Source organism: Phyllobates terribilis, unplaced genomic scaffold, assembly GCF_046119375.1.
Source record: "Phyllobates terribilis strain yellow unplaced genomic scaffold, ASM4611937v1 Scaffold_230__1_contigs__length_3167835, whole genome shotgun sequence".
Lineage (NCBI taxonomy): Eukaryota > Metazoa > Chordata > Amphibia > Anura > Dendrobatidae > Phyllobates > Phyllobates terribilis.
The window spans coordinates 1,147,237-1,161,751 of NW_027362990.1; the positions used below are offsets into that span (position 1 = coordinate 1,147,237).

Consider the following 14,515-nt stretch of genomic DNA (forward strand, 5'->3'; position numbering starts at 1 on the left):
CAGGCACCTCAAAAGCAATCGGACATCGCAAATCCCTTTCTTGCCACTTTAAACGAAACAAATACGCTCCAAATAAATACCTACACATAGATGAAAACTTTCCATCCGCCCTAATCACTTTCAAAACAAACACAACGATATTCACACCAAAAAACACGTCCAAATTCGGAAAACCCAAACCACCTTTTTCCACTCTTTTAACCAAAATTTCTCTCCTAGCTCTCTCCATTTTCGAGTTCCACAAAAAAACAAATAAAATTCTATTCAAGCTTCTCATACACATATATCCTGGTGGAAATACTACCGCAATATATAAAAATATTGGCAACACCACACTCTTAACAATTAAAATCTTCCCAAAAAAGGATAAACTCCTCAATTTCCAAAAATTCAACTTCTGCTCAACTTTTCCTTTCGCATCATCCCAACTTTCTTTCCCATCCAAACTCTCTGAAAACTTCACACCCAAAACTTTAATAGGTCCATTCACTACATTCACACCTACATCCCTACTTAAACTTCCGCCTCCAAAACCCTTACACTCACTCTTTTCCCAATTCACTTTAAACGCAGATGCACCACAAAAAATAGACACTAACAACTTCACCCGCCTCACCGAACATTCAGAATCACATAATACACACACGTCATCCATATAACCACTCACCTTCCATTCTTTTCCTCCACCTCCCGGCACTTGCACACCACGAATTACCTTATCTTTCCTCAGCATACACAACAATGGCTCAATTGCACAAATAAATGCTACAGGGGACAAAGGACACCCCTGTCGCACACCCGAAAACACATTCACTTTCCTACCCACATACCCATTCATTAAAACACAGCAATAAACACCCGCATACAAACTTCTCACTCGCCCAACAAAATCAGCCGGAAAACCCATTTTTAACAACACTCTGAACAAAAAACCATGCGACAACCTATCATAAGCCTTTTCAAAATCCAAACTTAACAAAAATACACTCTTCTTACGACCCATGCAATCCCATAGACAATCTCTTAACATACACACACACTCATGAATCCGCCTCCCAGGTACCGCACAACACTGCTCATCCCCAATCACACTCTCTATCACATCACGCATCCTATTAGCCATAAGTTTTGCATAGATTTTATAATCACAATTAAGTAGCGTTATTGGCCTCCAATTCCTCAGACTTTTCAAATCCCCTTTCTTAGGAATTAACACAACCATACCTGCACGCATACTCTCAGTCACCTCCATGTTTCCCCACATATACTTACATACATCCACAAAGTCCTTACCAATCACACCCCACATCACACGATAAAATTCTACTGGGAGGCCATCCTCCCCCGGCGTCTTATTCAAAGCCATACTACACATAACCTTCCATACCTCATCACCAGTCACCTCACCCATCACTCTCTCTCTTTCTGCTTCACTCAACTTACTCTCTAACACACTCAAAACATCATTCTCCAAACATTCATCCCTCTGTTTCACTGCATACAGATCCTCATAAAACTTAGCCACCTCTTCACACATATCCTCTCCACTCACCTCACTTCCATCTGCTCCATACACCACGCTCATACTCTGTTTCTTTCCAAAAACTTTTTTAAAGAAAAACCGAGAACATTTCTCATCCTGCTCCATCTTATCAATCTTTGCCCTAAACACTATGCTTCTCCCTCTCTCCAACAAAAACTCACTAATCTCCTTTTTTACCTCTAAAATATCCTCCTCCACCTCAACTCCTCCTTCCCTTAACTTATACAAAACGCTCAACCGCGCGTTCAGTTTAACAAAACTCTCTCTTTTAATTGCTGCATACTTGTATCCTAAATTTTTAAAGAACATTTTTGTTTGTTTCTTCACCCAGTCCCACCACTCACAAACATTCCCAAACTCATTTTTATGCTTACACCATTCTTCATACCGCCTTTCATACTCCTTTCTCACATCTTCATTCTCTAACAGTTTAACATTTAACTTCCACAATCCTCTCCCAAACACTCCATCAACTTTTATATCCAACTCACACAACATACACACATGATCTGAAAAAAGAACGTTTTCCTGCCTATAATTAACAGAAACTATATTTTTAGAAATAAAACAATAATCCAATCTGGATTGTACCCTACCACTCTCAGAAAAGAAAGTGTTCAACAAAGGATTCATGTTACACACGCGCTGCATATCACACAACCCAAAATCATTCACTAACTCCAATAATGCTTTCCCAGACACATCCACATTCACTCTCCCCACATCACAGTTCATATCACCCACAATTACCACAGGTATTCTTCCTGGAACAAAAAGCTTAATTTTTTCAAATAAATTTTTGCGCTCATTTTTTTCAACTGGCGCATAAACATTAATAACACAAAACTTTACATTCTTGTATACAAAATTAGCAAGGATACATCTCCCCACCTCAATAACCAAATAATCACTCAAAACAACCTCCCTTCCTTTAACCAAAATACCCACACCATCATTCTTATTACATGCACTCCCCGACCACACAGACGCTCCATAAGACCATTCATCCCCTTTCACACCATCCACTACCCCACATTCTTGTAAACAAAAAATAGATGCATTTTGCATAGCTAAAAACTCAAAAATAGCAGCTCTTCTTACTTTACTTTTAAACACTCTTACGTTTTGGGACACTATGGTAAATCCCATAATACTTCTACTCCTTCACCAATTACACAAAGAAATAGCCTTTGGCCTAAACCAAAGCTCACAAGAGGACAAAAAGAAAAAACATTTACAATATTATATGGTGACACTATCCAGCACCACCACTATCCTCCTCCGCCATCAGAACAGAACAGCTGGTTTCCGACCCGCTGGCTTCACCAGCCACACTCCTCATTCTGGCAGTTCTGATCTTCCTCCGAGGCTCACTAAAATCTGCATCATCACTGCCCCCACCATCCTCCCTACGACTCTTCTTTGCACCCCTATCATCCTCCGAAGAAAAATCTTCAATGTTTTCAGGACCCGAAGGGTGTTCAGGACTGTCGGGTTCCGAGATTTGCACTTCACATCCTGTTGCATCCATTGCCTCTCCAAAAGTCATCATCTCAGGCAGCTCTGCTTCCACCACTTTCCTAGATATTCTCGCAGACACTGCCTTTTTCTCCACCTTTGCCACTTCCCTCCAGAACTCCTTTTCTTCCCTCCGCTTCTTCCTCATTTCTTCAGCAGAAGAAGAACATGGTCTCAGGGACACCTCCTCTGGCGCCGTAGAGGGAGAGGCTCTACCAGTTTCCCGCCTCCTTCCCTCTCTCTCCTCCCTCTCCAATCTTTCCAGCACTTTCAGTGCGCTTGCCATCTGCCTCCTCTCCAGCTCTTCCTCCTTCTGTTCTTTATCAGAACGTCTAGGTGCACTCATAGGACAGTCCTTATACATGTGATCACTACTCCCACAGACATCACAGGACTTGGCCTCTGGACACTGGTTGGCCATATGCCCCTCCTTTCTGCAATTTCGGCAACACTGCCCTTTAAGGCATGTTACCATGGTATGTCCGAAAGAAAAGCATCTACGGCAAAACATGGGCTGGCCTGGGTAAAAGAGGAAACCTCTATGGCCTGCAACGGAAAAATTTGATGGAGGGTGTCTAAAGCCCCCCACACTGTCAGGATCCCTTTTCAATTTCACACGGAATTTATACTGACAGTTAAAGATTCCTAGACAATTGACTTGCTTCACTCCCTTCCGCACATATTCACAGTAGCGAGAGAGGAAGCACTCCAGCAGCTCAGGGTCTGTAAAAGGGTTATAGACAGTCACAGTCACCTCCTTTTCTTGCAGACCAAACAAAGGTTCCCATCTAACTCCTTCCAAGCAGGGGTCACTAGAGTGACCACGGAGCCATTCAAAGACATTAAGGCAAACATCCTGGTCCATAAAGGTAACGTCATAATTACCTTGACGTGAAAATTCGTTGACACTGAAGATCTCAGAACGTCTTGCTCCAGCTTTGCCTTCAACGATGTCTTGGACAATGAAAACCACGTTGTTCTTGTTCTGGTCAGATGGATCCACGGACAAACGGATGGTGTTCTTCACAAAAGACATCTTGGATTCTGTCGGTATGGAATACCACAGGAAAAAGCAGAAAATCCTCCACAAAAGGGTCCGGATTCCTCCAGGAGACTCGCACCAATCAAGGTACAGTCATACGATCGCAGCCAAAAGGCCGAGAAGCGATAACCAGAATTGGTTTCAAACTACGGAGCCACCCAAGGATCCTGAAAAGTCCATTTGTGGAGATGAGCTCCTGGACTCCCGTTAAGAAGACATGTTGTCAACCTCTAGATCCCTTACATGCCTGCACTTTTCGGCTTGCTGCTGCTGCAATCCACGCGTTTTAGATCTGCATAACTCCACCTCTTTAAACACAGCACCTTCACCCCCTGCTGTTCCCACCCGCCTCAACACCGTTGGAAGGGAGGAGAACCAATTAAGGCGGGGGGTGGGGTGGAACGAGCAGCTGTCTACCCTTAGCAGGAGGGCTCCTGATTACATACCTCTCCTGCTGCTGCTGCTGCTGGCTGTCCAGCAGCAGACTGAAGGTGGCTGCTGCTGTGCACAGGTATATAAAGGCTCAGAGCCTATTATGACACGCGCAGCCAGCGTTCCATTGCCACATTCCATCTACTGCAGGCAGGATACCTGGCTGGCTGAATGTCGCTGAGAAGCTCACAGAGACCGCCATAAGCAACAGTTTAACAGAATGCCACAGACTAATCAACCAAACTTTTTGGGTTGGGTTCTCTTTTATAGTCTGCAGGCATTAAATGAAAGAAGTCAGTGTTCCAGCAGAAGGAGACAACGTTTCAGAAAAGGCATTGTAGCAAACCAAAAAAGAAATTTTAAGCGCAGCAGAGTAACCAGCGCACATACCTGTTAGCTCAGGTGAGTTTAAAAGGCTGCTGTTGATAACAAGGGCATTTGCTAAATAGATGGTGTGTGTGCAACAATATACTGAAAGGTCAATTATATTGTGCAGCTTATCTCACCACCTGTAGTTATTTAGGTGAAAGCTCCAAAATGCTTGCCTAATATGTCTGTTTATCCAAAAGGAAGTAAAAAGGGAGAGCTAGAAAGATAGCATTGCATCACATTACATGGCAATGCAATGCACAGTTGCTGAAGTTGAACCAAAATGAGCTTGTAATCTGGCTTCTGCAACTTTGAACATGAAAAATCCAATGAGGAGAAGAAAAGCAAAGCCAAAGAGTCCATCCCAAAATCCGACAAACAAGCAAAATGAACAAAAAACATTGAATTCAATTCTTTCTGATTTTAGAAACTGCATTAAAGAAGGGGTGCACCGGTCCTGGAGATACTGCAATACCAGGTCAATGCGTGGAGTGGACAGAGCAAGCTCTTTTTCCATCTCCCTGTTCTAAAAATCCATTTAATATATGGTCCCCAGATAGGGGACGTATCAGATATTAAACTGATAAGAACAGATACTACACTTGATCTTAGCCAAAAGGCCGAGAAGCGATAACCAGAATTGGTTTCAAACTACGGAGCCACCCAAGGATCCTGAAAAGTCCATTTGTGGAGATGAGCTCCTGGACTCCCGTTAAGAAGACATGTTGTCAACCTCTAGATCCCTTACATGCCTGCACTTTTCGGCTTGCTGCTGCTGCAATCCACGCGTTTTAGATCTGCATAACTCCACCTCTTTAAACACAGCACCTTCACCCCCTGCTGTTCCCACCCGCCTCAACACCGTTGGAAGGGAGGAGAACCAATTAAGGCGGGGGGTGGGGTGGAACGAGCAGCTGTCTACCCTTAGCAGGAGGGCTCCTGATTACATACCTCTCCTGCTGCTGCTGCTGCTGCTGGCTGTCCAGCAGCAGACTGAAGGTGGCTGCTGCTGTGCACAGGTATATAAAGGCTCAGAGCCTATTATGACACGCGCAGCCAGCGTTCCATTGCCACATTCCATCTACTGCAGGCAGGATACCTGGCTGGCTGAATGTCGCTGAGAAGCTCACAGAGACCGCCATAAGCAACAGTTTAACAGAATGCCACAGACTAATCAACCAAACTTTTTGGGTTGGGTTCTCTTTTATAGTCTGCAGGCATTAAATGAAAGAAGTCAGTGTTCCAGCAGAAGGAGACAACGTTTCAGAAAAGGCATTGTAGCAAACCAAAAAAGAAATTTTAAGCGCAGCAGAGTAACCAGCGCACATACCTGTTAGCTCAGGTGAGTTTAAAAGGCTGCTGTTGATAACAAGGGCATTTGCTAAATAGATGGTGTGTGTGCAACAATATACTGAAAGGTCAATTATATTGTGCAGCTTATCTCACCACCTGTAGTTATTTAGGTGAAAGCTCCAAAATGCTTGCCTAATATGTCTGTTTATCCAAAAGGAAGTAAAAAGGGAGAGCTAGAAAGATAGCATTGCATCACATTACATGGCAATGCAATGCACAGTTGCTGAAGTTGAACCAAAATGAGCTTGTAATCTGGCTTCTGCAACTTTGAACATGAAAAATCCAATGAGGAGAAGAAAAGCAAAGCCAAAGAGTCCATCCCAAAATCCGACAAACAAGCAAAATGAACAAAAAACATTGAATTCAATTCTTTCTGATTTTAGAAACTGCATTAAAGAAGGGGTGCACCGGTCCTGGAGATACTGCAATACCAGGTCAATGCGTGGAGTGGACAGAGCAAGCTCTTTTTCCATCTCCCTGTTCTAAAAATCCATTTAATATATGGTCCCCAGATAGGGGACGTATCAGATATTAAACTGATAAGAACAGATACTACACTTGATCTTAGCCAAAAGGCCGAGAAGCGATAACCAGAATTGGTTTCAAACTACGGAGCCACCCAAGGATCCTGAAAAGTCCATTTGTGGAGATGAGCTCCTGGACTCCCGTTAAGAAGACATGTTGTCAACCTCTAGATCCCTTACATGCCTGCACTTTTCGGCTTGCTGCTGCTGCAATCCACGCGTTTTAGATCTGCATAACTCCACCTCTTTAAACACAGCACCTTCACCCCCTGCTGTTCCCACCCGCCTCAACACCGTTGGAAGGGAGGAGAACCAATTAAGGCGGGGGGTGGGGTGGAACGAGCAGCTGTCTACCCTTAGCAGGAGGGCTCCTGATTACATACCTCTCCTGCTGCTGCTGCTGCTGGCTGTCCAGCAGCAGACTGAAGGTGGCTGCTGCTGTGCACAGGTATATAAAGGCTCAGAGCCTATTATGACACGCGCAGCCAGCGTTCCATTGCCACATTCCATCTACTGCAGGCAGGATACCTGGCTGGCTGAATGTCGCTGAGAAGCTCACAGAGACCGCCATAAGCAACAGTTTAACAGAATGCCACAGACTAATCAACCAAACTTTTTGGGTTGGGTTCTCTTTTATAGTCTGCAGGCATTAAATGAAAGAAGTCAGTGTTCCAGCAGAAGGAGACAACGTTTCAGAAAAGGCATTGTAGCAAACCAAAAAAGAAATTTTAAGCGCAGCAGAGTAACCAGCGCACATACCTGTTAGCTCAGGTGAGTTTAAAAGGCTGCTGTTGATAACAAGGGCATTTGCTAAATAGATGGTGTGTGTGCAACAATATACTGAAAGGTCAATTATATTGTGCAGCTTATCTCACCACCTGTAGTTATTTAGGTGAAAGCTCCAAAATGCTTGCCTAATATGTCTGTTTATCCAAAAGGAAGTAAAAAGGGAGAGCTAGAAAGATAGCATTGCATCACATTACATGGCAATGCAATGCACAGTTGCTGAAGTTGAACCAAAATGAGCTTGTAATCTGGCTTCTGCAACTTTGAACATGAAAAATCCAATGAGGAGAAGAAAAGCAAAGCCAAAGAGTCCATCCCAAAATCCGACAAACAAGCAAAATGAACAAAAAACATTGAATTCAATTCTTTCTGATTTTAGAAACTGCATTAAAGAAGGGGTGCACCGGTCCTGGAGATACTGCAATACCAGGTCAATGCGTGGAGTGGACAGAGCAAGCTCTTTTTCCATCTCCCTGTTCTAAAAATCCATTTAATATATGGTCCCCAGATAGGGGACGTATCAGATATTAAACTGATAAGAACCGATTTTTTTTTTTTTTTTTTTTTTTTTTTTTTTTTTCTCCTCAGACGAGGAAATTCCACAGTCTATGGAAACCAGACAAAGGAAAATTCCATCAAAACAGCTGCGTCAAATCCAATACGCAATTTGCTGTCCCCATCATCATCGGAAATATTTATTTCATATTTCAAAACAACAATAACAAAAATCAAGAGGTACTAACAATATATCTCCACTTTTTAACTTTCCATATTCCCTCCGCATCCACTTCCCCTCTCCTCTTTTTGTCCCATAGGAAACACACATACATCTTCCCCAAAATCACCTTCACACTATCCTTTACAGCAATTTCCTTCCTTTTAAACACATACACATTCCTCACATCCCATAACACTTCCTTTATACATGCAAGCATCAACCACAAGACTCTTTCCTTCGTCCCATCACATATTCCCAAACCAAACATAAACAACTCAAAAGACAACAAATTCACACCACACAATTCTTTACACAAAGGCCCCATTCTCCCAATCACATCTCTAGCATACTGGCAATTCCAAAAAACATGCAACACACTTTCCCTTCCACCACAGCCATTTCTTGGACACATTTCACTCCTCACCAAACCTCTATTCCTCTGAAACTCTCTCACAGGTAATACTCCATGTAAAGACTGCCACACAACTTCACTCTGTTTGTTGGTCATACCACTCATCCGCACTTTCTTCCAAACCTTCTGCACATCACCACCCCTAACCATATTTATTCCACATTCTACCTCTCTACATTCAATCATCCTATACACAGCCTTCTTATTCTCCAGCAATCTCACATCTGCATCACACAGTTCATACCTCACCAAAAACTTATAAACCCACACATACCATACAGGCACCTCAAAAGCAATCGGACATCGCAAATCCCTTTCTTGCCACTTTAAACGAAACAAATACGCTCCAAATAAATACCTACACATAGATGAAAACTTTCCATCCGCCCTAATCACTTTCAAAACAAACACAACGATATTCACACCAAAAAACACGTCCAAATTCGGAAAACCCAAACCACCTTTTTCCACTCTTTTAACCAAAATTTCTCTCCTAGCTCTCTCCATTTTCGAGTTCCACAAAAAAACAAATAAAATTCTATTCAAGCTTCTCATACACATATATCCTGGTGGAAATACTACCGCAATATATAAAAATATTGGCAACACCACACTCTTAACAATTAAAATCTTCCCAAAAAAGGATAAACTCCTCAATTTCCAAAAATTCAACTTCTGCTCAACTTTTCCTTTCGCATCATCCCAACTTTCTTTCCCATCCAAACTCTCTGAAAACTTCACACCCAAAACTTTAATAGGTCCATTCACTACATTCACACCTACATCCCTACTTAAACTTCCGCCTCCAAAACCCTTACACTCACTCTTTTCCCAATTCACTTTAAACGCAGATGCACCACAAAAAATAGACACTAACAACTTCACCCGCCTCACCGAACATTCAGAATCACATAATACACACACGTCATCCATATAACCACTCACCTTCCATTCTTTTCCTCCACCTCCCGGCACTTGCACACCACGAATTACCTTATCTTTCCTCAGCATACACAACAATGGCTCAATTGCACAAATAAATGCTACAGGGGACAAAGGACACCCCTGTCGCACACCCGAAAACACATTCACTTTCCTACCCACATTAAAACACAGCTATAAACACCCGCATACAAACTTCTCACTCGCCCAACAAAATCAGCCGGAAAACCCATTTTTAACAACACTCTGAACAAAAAACCATGCGACAACCTATCATAAGCCTTTTCAAAATCCAAACTTAACAAAAATACACTCTTCTTACGACCCATGCAATCCCATAGACAATCTCTTAACATACACACACACTCATGAATCCGCCTCCCAGGTACCGCACAACACTGCTCATCCCCAATCACACTCTCTATCACATCACGCATCCTATTAGCCATAAGTTTTGCATAGATTTTATAATCACAATTAAGTAGCGTTATTGGCCTCCAATTCCTCAGACTTTTCAAATCCCCTTTCTTAGGAATTAACACAACCATACCTGCACGCATACTCTCAGTCACCTCCATGTTTCCCCACATATACTTACATACATCCACAAAGTCCTTACCAATCACACCCCACATCACACGATAAAATTCTACTGGGAGGCCATCCTCCCCCGGCGTCTTATTCAAAGCCATACTACACATAACCTTCCATACCTCATCACCAGTCACCTCACCCATCACTCTCTCTCTTTCTGCTTCACTCAACTTACTCTCTAACACACTCAAAACATCATTCTCCAAACATTCATCCCTCTGTTTCACTGCATACAGATCCTCATAAAACTTAGCCACCTCTTCACACATATCCTCTCCACTCACCTCACTTCCATCTGCTCCATACACCACGCTCATACTCTGTTTCTTTCCAAAAACTTTTTTAAAGAAAAACCGAGAACATTTCTCATCCTGCTCCATCTTATCAATCTTTGCCCTAAACACTATGCTTCTCCCTCTCTCCAACAAAAACTCACTAATCTCCTTTTTTACCTCTAAAATATCCTCCTCCACCTCAACTCCTCCTTCCCTTAACTTATACAAAACGCTCAACCGCGCGTTCAGTTTAACAAAACTCTCTCTTTTAATTGCTGCATACTTGTATCCTAAATTTTTAAAGAACATTTTTGTTTGTTTCTTCACCCAGTGGCACCACTCACAAACATTCCCAAACTCATTTTTATGCTTACACCATTCTTCATACCGCCTTTCATACTCCTTTCTCACATCTTCATTCTCTAACAGTTTAACATTTAACTTCCACAATCCTCTCCCAAACACTCCATCAACTTTTATATCCAACTCACACAACATACACACATGATCTGAAAAAAGAACGTTTTCCTGCCTATAATTAACAGAAACTATATTTTTAGAAATAAAACAATAATCCAATCTGGATTGTACCCTACCACTCTCAGAAAAGAAAGTGTTCAACAAAGGATTCATGTTACACACGCGCTGCATATCACACAACCCAAAATCATTCACTAACTCCAATAATGCTTTCCCAGACACATCCACATTCACTCTCCCCACATCACAGTTCATATCACCCACAATTACCACAGGTATTCTTCCTGGAACAAAAAGCTTAATTTTTTCAAATAAATTTTTGCGCTCATTTTTTTCAACTGGCGCATAAACATTAATAACACAAAACTTTACATTCTTGTATACAAAATTAGCAAGGATACATCTCCCCACCTCAATAACCAAATAATCACTCAAAACAACCTCCCTTCCTTTAACCAAAATACCCACACCATCATTCTTATTACATGCACTCCCCGACCACACAGACGCTCCATAAGACCATTCATCCCCTTTCACACCATCCACTACCCCACATTCTTGTAAACAAAAAATAGATGCATTTTGCATAGCTAAAAACTCAAAAATAGCAGCTCTTCTTACTTTACTTTTAAACACTCTTACGTTTTGGGACACTATGGTAAATCCCATAATACTTCTACTCCTTCACCAATTACACAAAGAAATAGCCTTTGGCCTAAACCAAAGCTCACAAGAGGACAAAAAGAAAAAACATTTACAATATTATATGGTGACACTATCCAGCACCACCACTATCCTCCTCCGCCATCAGAACAGAACAGCTGGTTTCCGACCCGCTGGCTTCACCAGCCACACTCCTCATTCTGGCAGTTCTGATCTTCCTCCGAGGCTCACTAAAATCTGCATCATCACTGCCCCCACCATCCTCCCTACGACTCTTCTTTGCACCCCTATCATCCTCCGAAGAAAAATCTTCAATGTTTTCAGGACCCGAAGGGTGTTCAGGACTGTCGGGTTCCGAGATTTGCACTTCACATCCTGTTGCATCCATTGCCTCTCCAAAAGTCATCATCTCAGGCAGCTCTGCTTCCACCACTTTCCTAGATATTCTCGCAGACACTGCCTTTTTCTCCACCTTTGCCACTTCCCTCCAGAACTCCTTTTCTTCCCTCCGCTTCTTCCTCATTTCTTCAGCAGAAGAAGAACATGGTCTCAGGGACACCTCCTCTGGCGCCGTAGAGGGAGAGGCTCTACCAGTTTCCCGCCTCCTTCCCTCTCTCTCCTCCCTCTCCAATCTTTCCAGCACTTTCAGTGCGCTTGCCATCTGCCTCCTCTCCAGCTCTTCCTCCTTCTGTTCTTTATCAGAACGTCTAGGTGCACTCATAGGACAGTCCTTATACATGTGATCACTACTCCCACAGACATCACAGGACTTGGCCTCTGGACACTGGTTGGCCATATGCCCCTCCTTTCTGCAATTTCGGCAACACTGCCCTTTAAGGCATGTTACCATGGTATGTCCGAAAGAAAAGCATCTACGGCAAAACATGGGCTGGCCTGGGTAAAAGAGGAAACCTCTATGGCCTGCAACGGAAAAATTTGATGGAGGGTGTCTAAAGCCCCCCACACTGTCAGGATCCCTTTTCAATTTCACACGGAATTTATACTGACAGTTAAAGATTCCTAGACAATTGACTTGCTTCACTCCCTTCCGCACATATTCACAGTAGCGAGAGAGGAAGCACTCCAGCAGCTCAGGGTCTGTAAAAGGGTTATAGACAGTCACAGTCACCTCCTTTTCTTGCAGACCAAACAAAGGTTCCCATCTAACTCCTTCCAAGCAGGGGTCACTAGAGTGACCACGGAGCCATTCAAAGACATTAAGGCAAACATCCTGGTCCATAAAGGTAACGTCATAATTACCTTGACGTGAAAATTCGTTGACACTGAAGATCTCAGAACGTCTTGCTCCAGCTTTGCCTTCAACGATGTCTTGGACAATGAAAACCACGTTGTTCTTGTTCTGGTCAGATGGATCCACGGACAAACGGATGGTGTTCTTCACAAAAGACATCTTGGATTCTGTCGGTATGGAATACCACAGGAAAAAGCAGAAAATCCTCCACAAAAGGGTCCGGATTCCTCCAGGAGACTCGCACCAATCAAGGTACAGTCATACGATCGCAGCCAAAAGGCCGAGAAGCGATAACCAGAATTGGTTTCAAACTACGGAGCCACCCAAGGATCCTGAAAAGTCCATTTGTGGAGATGAGCTCCTGGACTCCCGTTAAGAAGACATGTTGTCAACCTCTAGATCCCTTACATGCCTGCACTTTTCGGCTTGCTGCTGCTGCAATCCACGCGTTTTAGATCTGCATAACTCCACCTCTTTAAACACAGCACCTTCACCCCCTGCTGTTCCCACCCGCCTCAACACCGTTGGAAGGGAGGAGAACCAATTAAGGCGGGGGGTGGGGTGGAACGAGCAGCTGTCTACCCTTAGCAGGAGGGCTCCTGATTACATACCTCTCCTGCTGCTGCTGCTGCTGGCTGTCCAGCAGCAGACTGAAGGTGGCTGCTGCTGTGCACAGGTATATAAAGGCTCAGAGCCTATTATGACACGCGCAGCCAGCGTTCCATTGCCACATTCCATCTACTGCAGGCAGGATACCTGGCTGGCTGAATGTCGCTGAGAAGCTCACAGAGACCGCCATAAGCAACAGTTTAACAGAATGCCACAGACTAATCAACCAAACTTTTTGGGTTGGGTTCTCTTTTATAGTCTGCAGGCATTAAATGAAAGAAGTCAGTGTTCCAGCAGAAGGAGACAACGTTTCAGAAAAGGCATTGTAGCAAACCAAAAAAGAAATTTTAAGCGCAGCAGAGTAACCAGCGCACATACCTGTTAGCTCAGGTGAGTTTAAAAGGCTGCTGTTGATAACAAGGGCATTTGCTAAATAGATGGTGTGTGTGCAACAATATACAGAAAGGTCAATTATATTGTGCAGCTTATCTCACCACCTGTAGTTATTTAGGTGAAAGCTCCAAAATGCTTGCCTAATATGTCTGTTTATCCAAAAGGAAGTAAAAAGGGAGAGCTAGAAAGATAGCATTGCATCACATTACATGGCAATGCAATGCAGAGTTGCTGAAGTTGAACCAAAATGAGCTTGTAATCTGGCTTCTGCAACTTTGAACATGAAAAATCCAATGAGGAGAAGAAAAGCAAAGCCAAAGAGTCCATCCCAAAATCCGACAAACAAGCAAAATGAACAAAAAACATTGAATTCAATTCTTTCTGATTTTAGAAACTGCATTAAAGAAGGGGTGCACCGGTCCTGGAGATACTGCAATACCAGGTCAATGCGTGGAGTGGACAGAGCAAGCTCTTTTTCCATCTCCCTGTTCTAAAAATCCATTTAATATATGGTCCCCAGATAGGGGACGTATCAGATATTAAACTGATAAGAACAGATTTTTTTTTTTTTTCGAAAGCCCGAATTCGTGTACAAAACCCGAGTGCGCTT

General features: G+C 43.1%; 3 non-coding genes and 1 pseudogene across 3 annotated transcripts; all 4 read right to left on the reverse strand.

The window, feature by feature from the left end:
- Positions 1 to 5,345: 5,345 nt before the first annotated feature.
- LOC141215056 (U2 spliceosomal RNA) lies at positions 5,346 to 5,536 on the reverse strand. Its single transcript, XR_012284204.1, has one exon. It is a non-coding gene; the product is annotated as a U2 spliceosomal RNA (small nuclear RNA).
- A 1,118-nt stretch (positions 5,537 to 6,654) lies between these two features.
- LOC141215057 (U2 spliceosomal RNA) lies at positions 6,655 to 6,845 on the reverse strand. Its single transcript, XR_012284205.1, has one exon. It is a non-coding gene; the product is annotated as a U2 spliceosomal RNA (small nuclear RNA).
- A 1,115-nt stretch (positions 6,846 to 7,960) lies between these two features.
- Positions 7,961 to 8,165, reverse strand: LOC141215147 (U2 spliceosomal RNA; annotated as a pseudogene).
- A 6,145-nt stretch (positions 8,166 to 14,310) lies between these two features.
- On the reverse strand, positions 14,311 to 14,494 carry LOC141215130 (U2 spliceosomal RNA). Its single transcript, XR_012284273.1, has one exon. It is a non-coding gene; the product is annotated as a U2 spliceosomal RNA (small nuclear RNA).
- Positions 14,495 to 14,515: the final 21 nt, after the last annotated feature.